This window comes from Macaca nemestrina, chromosome 12 (genome assembly GCF_043159975.1).
Source record: "Macaca nemestrina isolate mMacNem1 chromosome 12, mMacNem.hap1, whole genome shotgun sequence".
Taxonomy (NCBI): Eukaryota; Metazoa; Chordata; class Mammalia; order Primates; family Cercopithecidae; genus Macaca; species Macaca nemestrina.
Window position 1 is genome coordinate 113036292 of NC_092136.1, and position 10508 is coordinate 113046799.

Here is a 10508-nt window from a genome sequence, read left to right on the forward strand (position 1 = left end):
ATCGCTTGAACCCAGGAGGTGGTGGTTACAGTGAGCCAAGAATGTGCCATTGCACTCCAGCCTGGGCAACAAGAGCGAAACTCTGTCTCAAAAAAATAATAATAATAATAATAAAAAGGAACTCAGGGTTGTCTAGTTTAAGGCACCATTCTCATATTCTTTGTAAATCTCATCTTTTCCATTCCCTCCAGCACCTGCCTTGTTTAGTTCTAAAAGGACTTGGATGAACCTGGAGGTCATTCTGTTAAGTGGAGACAGTATGGGACAGAAAGACAAATATTGCATGTTCTCACTCATATGTAGGAGCTAAAAAATGTTGATCTTAGGGAGATAGAGAGTAGAATGGTGGTTGCCAGAGGCAGGGAAGGGTGTGTGTGTAGGTGGAGGAAGGAGGGGAAGAACAGGTTGGTTAATGGATACAAACATAGAGTGAGGTAGAAGAAATAAATCTTAGTTTTGGATAGCACAATAGGGTGATGACAGCAGCAATATATTATATATTTCAAAATAGTTAGAAGATCTGAAATATCCCCAACACAAAGAAATGATAAATGTTCCTGGTGATGGATAATCTAAACACCCTGATTTGATCATTACATGTTATATGTATGTATCAAAATATCACATGTATGCCGTACATATGTACAAATATTAATGTATCAATTTAAAACATAAAAATAAAAGACTTGAATCATTGGAGGGGGTGCTTACTCTTTCCATCCTCCTCCCCTTCCCTTGCCTTTGGAGAAGGGTAAACGAATTTGATTTAGCTCTGGGACACTCTGTCCTTCTTCTCATTCTCCTTCCCTTCCTGTATTTTAGGGTGGGGAGGAGACAAGTGTCTCTTACACCACTGGCCATGGCTGCCATCCTCTCTCTGGAGATGTGCCTGCTTCTCTGGTACTTCTGACTGGTGGTGGGGGCCTGCCAGATGGGAGACATCCAAATACTGGCCTTTTCATGGTACTCAAGGGAGGTTTCTTTAGAGCCCTTTCAGGGGACTCCCTATCCTGTGGTTCCTGGATGTAGGAGATACAGTGTCAACCCGGCTTTATCAAGCCACCCCTCAGCTCCGTTTCTGGTGGTACAGCCCACAGCCTTTCCTTTCTGAGCTCCCTTGACATTCTGGCTGCCCCCTTAGGTAGGACCCTGGCAAGGGGATGTAGGCCCACTGGTGCTTGGGAAGCTCACTGATCCTGGCCTTTGCTAGATGGTTCCTGACCCCTCTTGCCCTATCGTTTCTCTCCAATTCGCTTTTTGCCTGCTCAGGGTGGTTGGGGGACTCAGGGCCGTTCAGCAAAGCGGCTGACCCCGCAGTCATCCAGCTGGGAACCGGGATGCCAGGTTCTCCTTCACGCTGGCTCCTCCAAAGTCATTCTCTTAAGTAGTCACCTTTCTCTTGCTTTAGGTGAAAGAGAGGATAACAATGCTAGGGAAAGAAGAAGGGAAAGCTGTAGCTACTCTCACTAAGCAGGAGACCCCGAGCGAATTCCACCTGCTGTCTTCTTTGTCTTCTCTAGACTGGGAAGGAGGAAGGAGGGGCAAGTGGGGAGTGCGGTGTCGCGGCACTATTCTGCCATCTCCCTAAGCTTTTCCGGAGGTGTCTCTTCTCAATCATTAGTACTCTGCAGACTGCAGTGCACCTGCCCATCTCTTTGACCTTAGCTTTGCTTCCTTGGTCACCAATATAGGGCAACAGAACAAGTCCTGCTCAGGACTCTGCTGCGCAGCGAAAGAAACAGATCTCCACCTCTCTTTTCTGACTCTTTTAAATTCAGCCGAGCAGGGACTGACAGCACCATAGCCAAGTCCCTGTCTGTACAATAGAGCGGCTGTGGTATGTTTACAGTCACAAGATATTTCCAAATTCTTTGCTTTTAGTCTTGTGGTTCATTATGTATGGGAAACTGAGGTGTATCTCATTCTTCAGCATAGCTCCTGATGGTAGCTGTTTATTTTGGAAGAACTTTCCTTGGATAATAACTTATCAAAAGATGCCAGAGCAATAAAGTATAATACTTCAAGGAAAAAAGAATTCCCATTTTTCCTGTGTGTGTTCATTTGACTGTCACTACAGCATTAAAGTCAATATAAGACACGTTTACTGACAGCTGGATTACTCCGGGTCTGGCAAAAGAGCATGAATCAACACTTCTGCTAAATTTCTCAGCAGTACATTGAATGTATATTTAATGTGTGTCATAAAAATGTGTGCAGATTGCTTGAGGCCTTCCGTCATTAAAGGCCTGAATGTCTACCATTAGCCATCACACTGGTGGTACCTCCAGTATAATTGAAAAAGGTTTAGCAATATATAAGCATATGTAATGTTTGTCATTTCTATTAGTACTCTAATTAAATCAGCCTTCTAATCAGACAACTTATAAAATCTTAAGTAATATGATTAGAGAAATAGAGGATGCAGCCCTCGTATTCTGAAGCACAGTTGGGTAGTAACTTTTTGATATTGTTTTACTGAATGGATGGCTTTGCTCAGGAAGCAGGTAGTCCAGTGTTGAGATTCTGACAAAGCTGGCTTTCTCTGAGTCCCCGAAAGATTCCAGGCAAGGCAGTTTCCATTGTCACACTTATTAAGGAATGGACCACATTTGCTCTATAATGATTGCAGCAGTATCTTAGAAATTCTAATCTCTAACACCATTTGCTGCAGAAAAATATCAGCATATTTCATTTATGAGAACGTGGGAAAATGGTTGTAAATAAATCAATAGAAATCTCAATTATATTTATTAATGAATGGGATTAAGTTGGATTAACGTTTATCGCCCTTATATTTTGATTATATCAAAACTGCAGCAGAGATTGTGGCTTGGGTGGATCCAAGAGTGGCCCTTTACATGCTATTGGCTTTGAGCAGACAGAATTGATCAGCAGTAGTGGCTTATACTACCTTAGTCTAGAAACCACTGTTTGAGTCAGCCAAAGGTGGATAGTCAGCTCAGAACTCGCTGGGCAGAGTGCAGAATGCCAGGTCACCAGGTTGGACATGAGGGCAGACCTTTGGAATTAAAATATTGATTGAAGTCGTCATCTGTGGTATCTGTGCTACTGGCTTTTGTCCCACATGCAAAGTTTGATTTTACATCTTTGAGTCTTTCCTTCCCTACCCTTAACAACAATAACAACAAAAAATAATAATAAAACCTGGCTGGGTGTGGTGGCTCACACCTGTAATCCTAGCACTTTGGGAGACTAAATTGGGCAGATCACTTGAGGTCAGGAGTTCAAGACTAGCCTGGCCAACATGGTGAAACTCCATCTCTACCAAAAAATACAAAAATAAGCCGGGCGTGGTGGTGCATGCCTGTAGTCCCAACTCCTTGAGAGGGTGAGGTGGGAGAATCCCTTGAGCCTAGGAGGCAGAGATTGCAGGGAGCCGAGATCATACCACTGCACTTCAGCCTGGGTGACAGAGTGATACCCTTTCTCAAAAAAAAAAAAAAAAAAGTAACAATAAAACCTTCCCCTACCCTTAACAAAAACAAAGAATAATAATAATATACAGTAATATAATAAAAACAGTAAATAGCTGCCATTTATTCAGTGCCTCCCATGTGGCAGGCCTTGTGCTGTGTGCTTTCTAGTGTCAGCTCTGGTCTCTGCGCCACTCTGAGAGGATTGGGCTCAGTGAGCGTTTACAGCTTGCTCAAGGTCAGACAACTCATCCAAGTGGTAAAGTCAGGACTTGAACCCAAGGTATAGAGTTCTACATGTGGCCTCCATCCCAGGGTGGGCCTACCCCATGTGCTCATGAAACAGACTCAGATGTGTTTATAGCCACAGCTTCCGATGCTTATCACCCTGCTCTTTTATTGCTTAGTCTTTAAGCAACACAAAAAGATCTATTATATCATTACAGTTCATTTTTCTCATAATTGTATTCTCAGCAGATGCAATTGACAAATTATCGAGCTTCTCTTGTCTCCCTGACATTCTTACATAGTTTTGAAATTCTTTTACATGAACGGTTCTCATAAAAAGAAATTTTGTTACTTTTCAATAGGAATCCACTCAAGTGCCCAACCCCCACTGCAGACACAATGCAAATTTGCCCACAACACAGACAGAGAATAAGTAAATTCGCAGCAGAAAAACTCATCCACGTTATAGGCCAGACTTAGGCAGAATTGCCGTAGTGCCCATTTATCCCAGGATATCCACCACACCTCCTTACAGTGTGCAGTTTATTTCAGACCAGCCAGACAGATCTTGGTTCAAGGAACGCAGCCAGATTTAAACTTTCTCTAGAGGATAAATCCTCCCTCCGGTTTGTTTTCTGTGCCGCTTTCCTGCCTACCACAGTGGCCACCTATATTCCAACATTGAACTCAGAGAAGATAGTGATGTTTGCTGATTGTCTGAACAACACATTGTCCCTATTTTATTACCTCTTATGTGTTAGAATTGTGATTCCCAAACTTGATTCTGTCGTAGACTCATTTGGGAACTTGTTAAATCCACATTCCAGGGCTCTACCTCAGAATCTCCAGGAGTGGGATTTAGAAAGCATTTTTACAAAAGCTCTCCAGGTAATTCTTTTGGACAGACACTGCCGTAGAATAATAAATGGAATTTGCAATGAACAAGAGCTTATCAGAGCTCTGCAAAAGCTCCATGTCCACTCCTGCCTGCCATAGGGAGCTACAAGACTGTGCACAGAAAACTGTTTCAGGAGTTACCAATGCTTTTGTCTCTTTTCTTCCGGAAGCCATTTAAAGTAAAGCTTGCATCGTACTGTTACTGGTCTAATTGCTCCTGTAAAAAGAAAGGAATGAAGATTATAATGGAAGTATAAATGCAACACCTTTTAAGGCAGGAACTATCTTTTAGGGATAGTGTTTTTAAACCCTCATTGCTTTTAGCAAAATTGGTGATGGGTAAGTCGTGATGAGAGGATAGAAATTTTAAAAAATTGGTGTTAAGAGTCGCGAGGCATTGAAACTTGGTAATTCAATCTCCACTAAAAGAAAAAGGAACTATAACAATAAAAAGCTTAAGTGATTAGTGCCCAGTAACAAAAATCAGACAGCTGCTCAGCAGCGTGCCTCCCTACAAGACTGAGAAATAGTCCAGCGGTTCTCAACTGAAAGATGGGCTGCCTTTCAGCAAGTCAGTTGTATGTTGAGTATGTGGAACTCCGAACATAAAGTAGCCTCAGGGCACAGGGGATTTCGGGAGGGTGGCTGCTTATCACATGGGGCGTGGCTGAGCCATCATTTTGACCAAATACTCCCAGTGGCATGCTCACCAGACTGCTGGGGCCGACAGTGTGCTCCCTCTGTCTATCGTCTTGGCCTGGTCGTACATTTTTCCTTGGCTGGTGTCTGTTTTATTACTTAATCCGTGCGCCATGCACCTCAAATCACTTTTGGCAACCACACTTTCTTTCCAACAGCATCTAATACGCGCAGCATCGCCCATTTACTCAGTAGCTCTTCACTGCTCGGGTCTTGTGTGCATCACCAGAACGGTTTGGGAGAAGGCAGACCGAGCTTTGCATCTCAGGTGTGTCACTTATCAGCTCCGTGAGCTTGGGTATGCAACCTCACATCTCCAGGCCTCTGTTCTTATGTGAAAAGGGAATAAAAGTACTCTGTGACTTATTTATCAGTGCATTCAGGTATTAGAAAGTGTCCTGCACATACAGTTCTTCTCCAGGAGCTTTGGATACAAGAGTCAGTGGTAAATGGTTCCTCCCCTCCATGTTCACAGTCTAGGGAACGAGACATTTGTATAAGAAGAAAAATCACAAAAAGGGGGATATACTCCATGGTGACAATGGTGACAACAAACTCGGCTTTTATCCCTTCCCACAGCAGCGTCCTTTCCCTCTGCCCCCTTCATAGGCATGCCCCCTCCTTTAGTCCTCTTTATTCTTGGGATGACTTACTCACATCTCTGTGGCTGGGCTGACAGGTTGAAAAATAGGCCTTGTATTTCTCATTTTATTGGAGACTCTTTTTAGCAGGGTCAACTTGGATTCCAAAGAGGAAGGAATGAGTGGAGAGATAGGGAGGAGAAGCTGCCATGTGGGCATGGGCGTGGGGGTACAGGCCATGTTTGTCACTGGGGACAGCTGGAATTATTAACATTCATGACCGGCAATTGGAGAGTAACTACAATACTTTAAGTTGTGGGGGGTGTGTGTGTATGTGTGTGTGCATGCGTGCAGGCACACACACACGATATATTAAAAATTAATCCTTGGGGGAGATTATATAGAGCAAGAAAGAGAGCACAAAGATTAAACTCATATTTATTTTATCTGGGAGCTGTACAGTTTAAAGGAGGCTTTTTGTCTTCTCATTGGACAAAACCTGATAGATGAACTCTGGGGAGAGCCACCATGGAATAACAGCTTTCTCCTTTCACTTCTGGATTGGAGAACTGTAAGGCCAAGTCTCCTTTGAATTTCACATGGGACCTCTCATTTCCCTAAGAGGACCCTTTGGGTCTGACAAATGAAGATATTTTCAATGAAAATCTCTTATTAGCTTGGTATCTTAGGGCCAAGTTTTACTTTTGAAGATTAAACTGTTGTCCTGGCAGATTGGTTTCTGCATAATTTTCTGTGCACACGGAGCTGGAGCTGGATGTCTCCATCGGCTTCGTCTTCACTATAATGAGATTATTTTTGGGTGTGTTTCCTGGGGACTCTATAGACAAGGACCTGTATTTTTTTATGCCAGTAACAGTGACCAAGACGTATGAGCATCCATCATTTGCTCAGTAAAATGCCCACTCAGTCACAGCTGTGAGATGAGCACAGGGATGAACTTGGTCAGGGAGACTAAATCCTGTTCATTTCATCCACTGATTAAATATGGCATTATTCTGGAAAAACTCCTTAGAACTGATCTTTCTCTACTCATGCCATAGGAGCCCCAAAGTGTCAAACGAATACACTGGCACCAAGATTGCTAGGAGAGAGGCAGGAATGTGGATTTCAAGATTTCTTACGAGACTTCACAGTATTGTGAACATCCTGAATAAAGAAGATATGTGTTCAGTGACAAGGGTGAACAGCCTCAATTCATCCTGCCCTTGCGGTTCTTTTCAGACCCTTGCTAGTTAAGTAAATAGGCCAGCAATTTAGCATAGTGCTCTGGTAGTTTCAGGTTATGCTGTATTAGACACACATTTCATGTGGGACACACAGGCTTGCCCTTTTAAATGTTATTACCACGGCACTAACAGCACTTATGGCCCTCTGGATTTACACATGGGTGTCTAAGGGCCCCCTTTTTGGTTATACCATTAATTCAAATAAGAAGATGGCCACGTAGAAGACAGGCTTTGCCCACTACATCTTCCAAATATCAGTGTCTTGTCTTTGACAATGGAGATCCTTATAAATTTGAAGCCTTGTTCAGCATTCACATTGGCGAGCAGGCTCTAGCTATTGTTGGCAGAGTGTCTGCAAACAATATTTTTAGGAGCATGGGAATTACTTTTTTAAAAATTAATTTCTGGTTTCAGAAGCTTGTCATGGTTTTCCTTTGCTTGACAGATATTTATTATGCATCTTCTATGTGCCTAGCACTGTGCAAGGCACTGGGGCACAGCAGTGAACAAAACAGAGAAAATCCCGGCCTTCATTAAGCTTATTAAATACATTCAATGAGTCAATTAAACAGTATACCACAAAGTGATGTATATTAATAGGGAAACAAATCAAACAACTAGGGCAACTAGGATTGGGAGTGCCGAGGAACAGTGGCGTTGGCAGATTAGATGAGTTTGAAAAGCAATTTGGGTACAAATAATAGGCTGAATTCCGCCCAGTGACTGGGCTGTAGGTACTTTTGTGACATCATTTGTGCTATTGTCTTGTTATTTTATTTAATCTTTCATGCTATGTCTTGCTTCTGTTAGTAGTTTGTAAGCAACTTGAAGATGGGAATGATAAGTCCTAAGTCCTGGCTTCCCCTACGCTGATTCCAGTGTAGGACACATTGCAAATGCTCCCTACCTGTGGTTTAAATGGATTTACACCTCCCCATCAGCAAAAGATAAGTGTGACCTTGTACAGGGCTATTTCCTAAGCCTATATCAAGTGTGTAATGGGGGTGTATGTCATATTTAGGATATTCTTCCTAAGGTGAAATGGTGGTATTGTTGCAGTCCTTCGTCGAACTGTCTCCTTCATAGTAACTTCATAGTAACTGTCTCCTTGCAGCACAGGTTGGACTATGAGGAAAACTACCAGAGACCTTTTCTTTTTCTATTCCTCCTCTGGAAAAATTTGCTTCCTTAGCCTAAAAGTCACAGGACAGACAGTAACGACTTGACCTAAACCAACTGGGAACAGTTGCCTCTGTATTCATATTTAGCTCTGAAGAGCTTCAGACCTTGTGGTCTGATCCAAGATATTCCAGTTGCTATCAGGAAATTCTTTTTTATGTTCTTTCTAAATTTAATTGAAGCCTATTTGTCTTTTTTCAAGGTAGGCTGTAGAAGAGGCAAACAAGCTAGTTGATGTGATTAGCAGTGAGCCCTGTCAGGGCCTGTCAGGAGCCTTTGTCTTGATGCTTTCTGCCCTCTGGGCTGTGTGAGGGATGACACAAAACCACCTGCCCCACTCCAAAAGCCCGTCCACTGTGCCTTCTCACTGGGCTTCCAGGACATTTTCTTCAAGCCCATTTTACTCAGGGATTCATTGATTGTAAGGAACAACACACATTCAGAAGAGCTTAAATGAGAAAGAGGGGTGTGTTAGAAGCACACAGATGTGTCTAATGGAAGCTAAACCTGGCAGTGTGCCACCCTCGCAAGGGGTATGTAAGTGAAGTCATCATAACAGGTGAAGCCTCAGACCTCAGCAGCTCAGGACAGCAGATGTTGATGTCTCATGCTCAGAAACTCCCATAGCTGGGTGGGGCAGGCTGTGCTCCACACAGTCATTCAGGGGCCCAGGATGTCAAAGCTCTGCTGTCCCCAGCCAGGCAGCTGATAGGGGAGGAGAGATGACTGATGTCATCTCTCCCCTAGATGTCCCCAGCCAGGCAGCTGATAGGGGAGGAGAGATGACTGAAAGATCGAGCAGGTGGTTTTAGGGGCCAGTCACAAAAGTGGCATAAATGATTTCTACCCATAATCCACTGGCCAGATCCCAGCCACATGGTTATGGCTTACTTGTCGGGAGATGAGGAAATGAAGTCTAGCTGGATGCCCATTGGTAAAGGGAAGTAGGTTTGGAGAACGGTTAGCCATCTCTGCCATAGCCAGGAAGTTGAAGTCCGTCTGGAGCTAGGTGAGCCACTTCCTTTGCCCTGACAGAGAGCTGTGTGTCTTCTGCACTTGTTTCTGTTCAGATGGGGAGGGGGACAGAAGATGCTTTTTAGTGAGTAAAGAAACACACATCCTCTCCCTCCTCCATGACTTTGCAGTGCTCTGTGTGGACACTGTTTCGGCTTGCTGGAACACCATGCTGGGGTTCGGTAAGGCCCTTCATTGCCCCTTGCTCTTGGCCAGGGGTCAAAGGTCAGCTGAGTTGTTAGCATATTCTGTGCAGGCTCATCTCAGACAGCTAACAACAGGCATTGAAATAATGTCTGTAAAATACGTGAGCAAAGACAGTTCTCCCAGGAGACTCTGACCTAAATTTTGAGCCAGGCTCTCTGCAAATTTGCCTCTTTAGGAAAAGATGAAAAAAAGGACAGGTTCCTTCAATTCACATCTGTTCAGTCTTGCCTCAGCTCTAGACAATGTGTGTTCCTCAATGCCCCCAAAGGGATAAGGGGCTTTACCTTCTCTCCTTTCGGGGTTTCTACACTGTATTTTCTCCCCAGTATAGCAGTCAACACAACTCCCAGCTCCTAGGCTCAGCTGCACAGCTTTAAGGGGGTTCAGATGAGTTTGGGATCGGGCATATATTAGGAAGCGTGTGTGTGTGTGTGTGTGTGTGTGTGTGTGTGTCAGAGAGCGGGGGGCGGGGGCTGGAGAGAAAGAGAGAGAGAGAGAGAGAAAGAGAGCGTGTTTAGGAACTGCTGGGGAACACTGCAGTTCCCCAGTGAACACTGTCCATTTTCCCTGCTTAATGTTTGAGGTAGCTATTACAGGGAGAGGAAGGACAGTCGGCCTGACCCGCCCCATAGAGGTCTGTCCCACCCCTATTGAGACTGGAGAACTGTCACCACCTTCCCACACCAGAGGCCTCTTCCACAGGGCCATGTATACTGTCTGTTTTATAAGCCACATCTCAGAAATGTTAGGGAATATGGAAATGTTCGTGCCAGTGCCATGGTTGTATTTTGAGGGAATGAAACTCTCTTCTCAGGTTCAGGAGAGGTATTATAAGAAGAGGAACCCATGCCCAGACAGCCCTGCATTGTTGAAGGAGGAATTGTGTCCTACGTGTTTGTAGTAACAGAATCCACAGCTAAGAAAAGACAAGCTCAGGAGGGAAGTCTTTGGGTAGATGCTAAAGAGCCTTCTCTTTGTTCTTTGTGCCAGAAGCTATAGGTTTCTAATTATGATGGCAGGAG

At 44.0% G+C, this 10508-nt stretch overlaps 1 protein-coding gene across 12 annotated transcripts in view; it reads left to right on the forward strand.

The window, feature by feature from the left end:
- Window positions 1-10508, forward strand: part of LOC105493592 (neural cell adhesion molecule 1) — a 313546-nt gene that overhangs the window by 163998 nt on the left and 139040 nt on the right. The window lies entirely within an intron of this gene.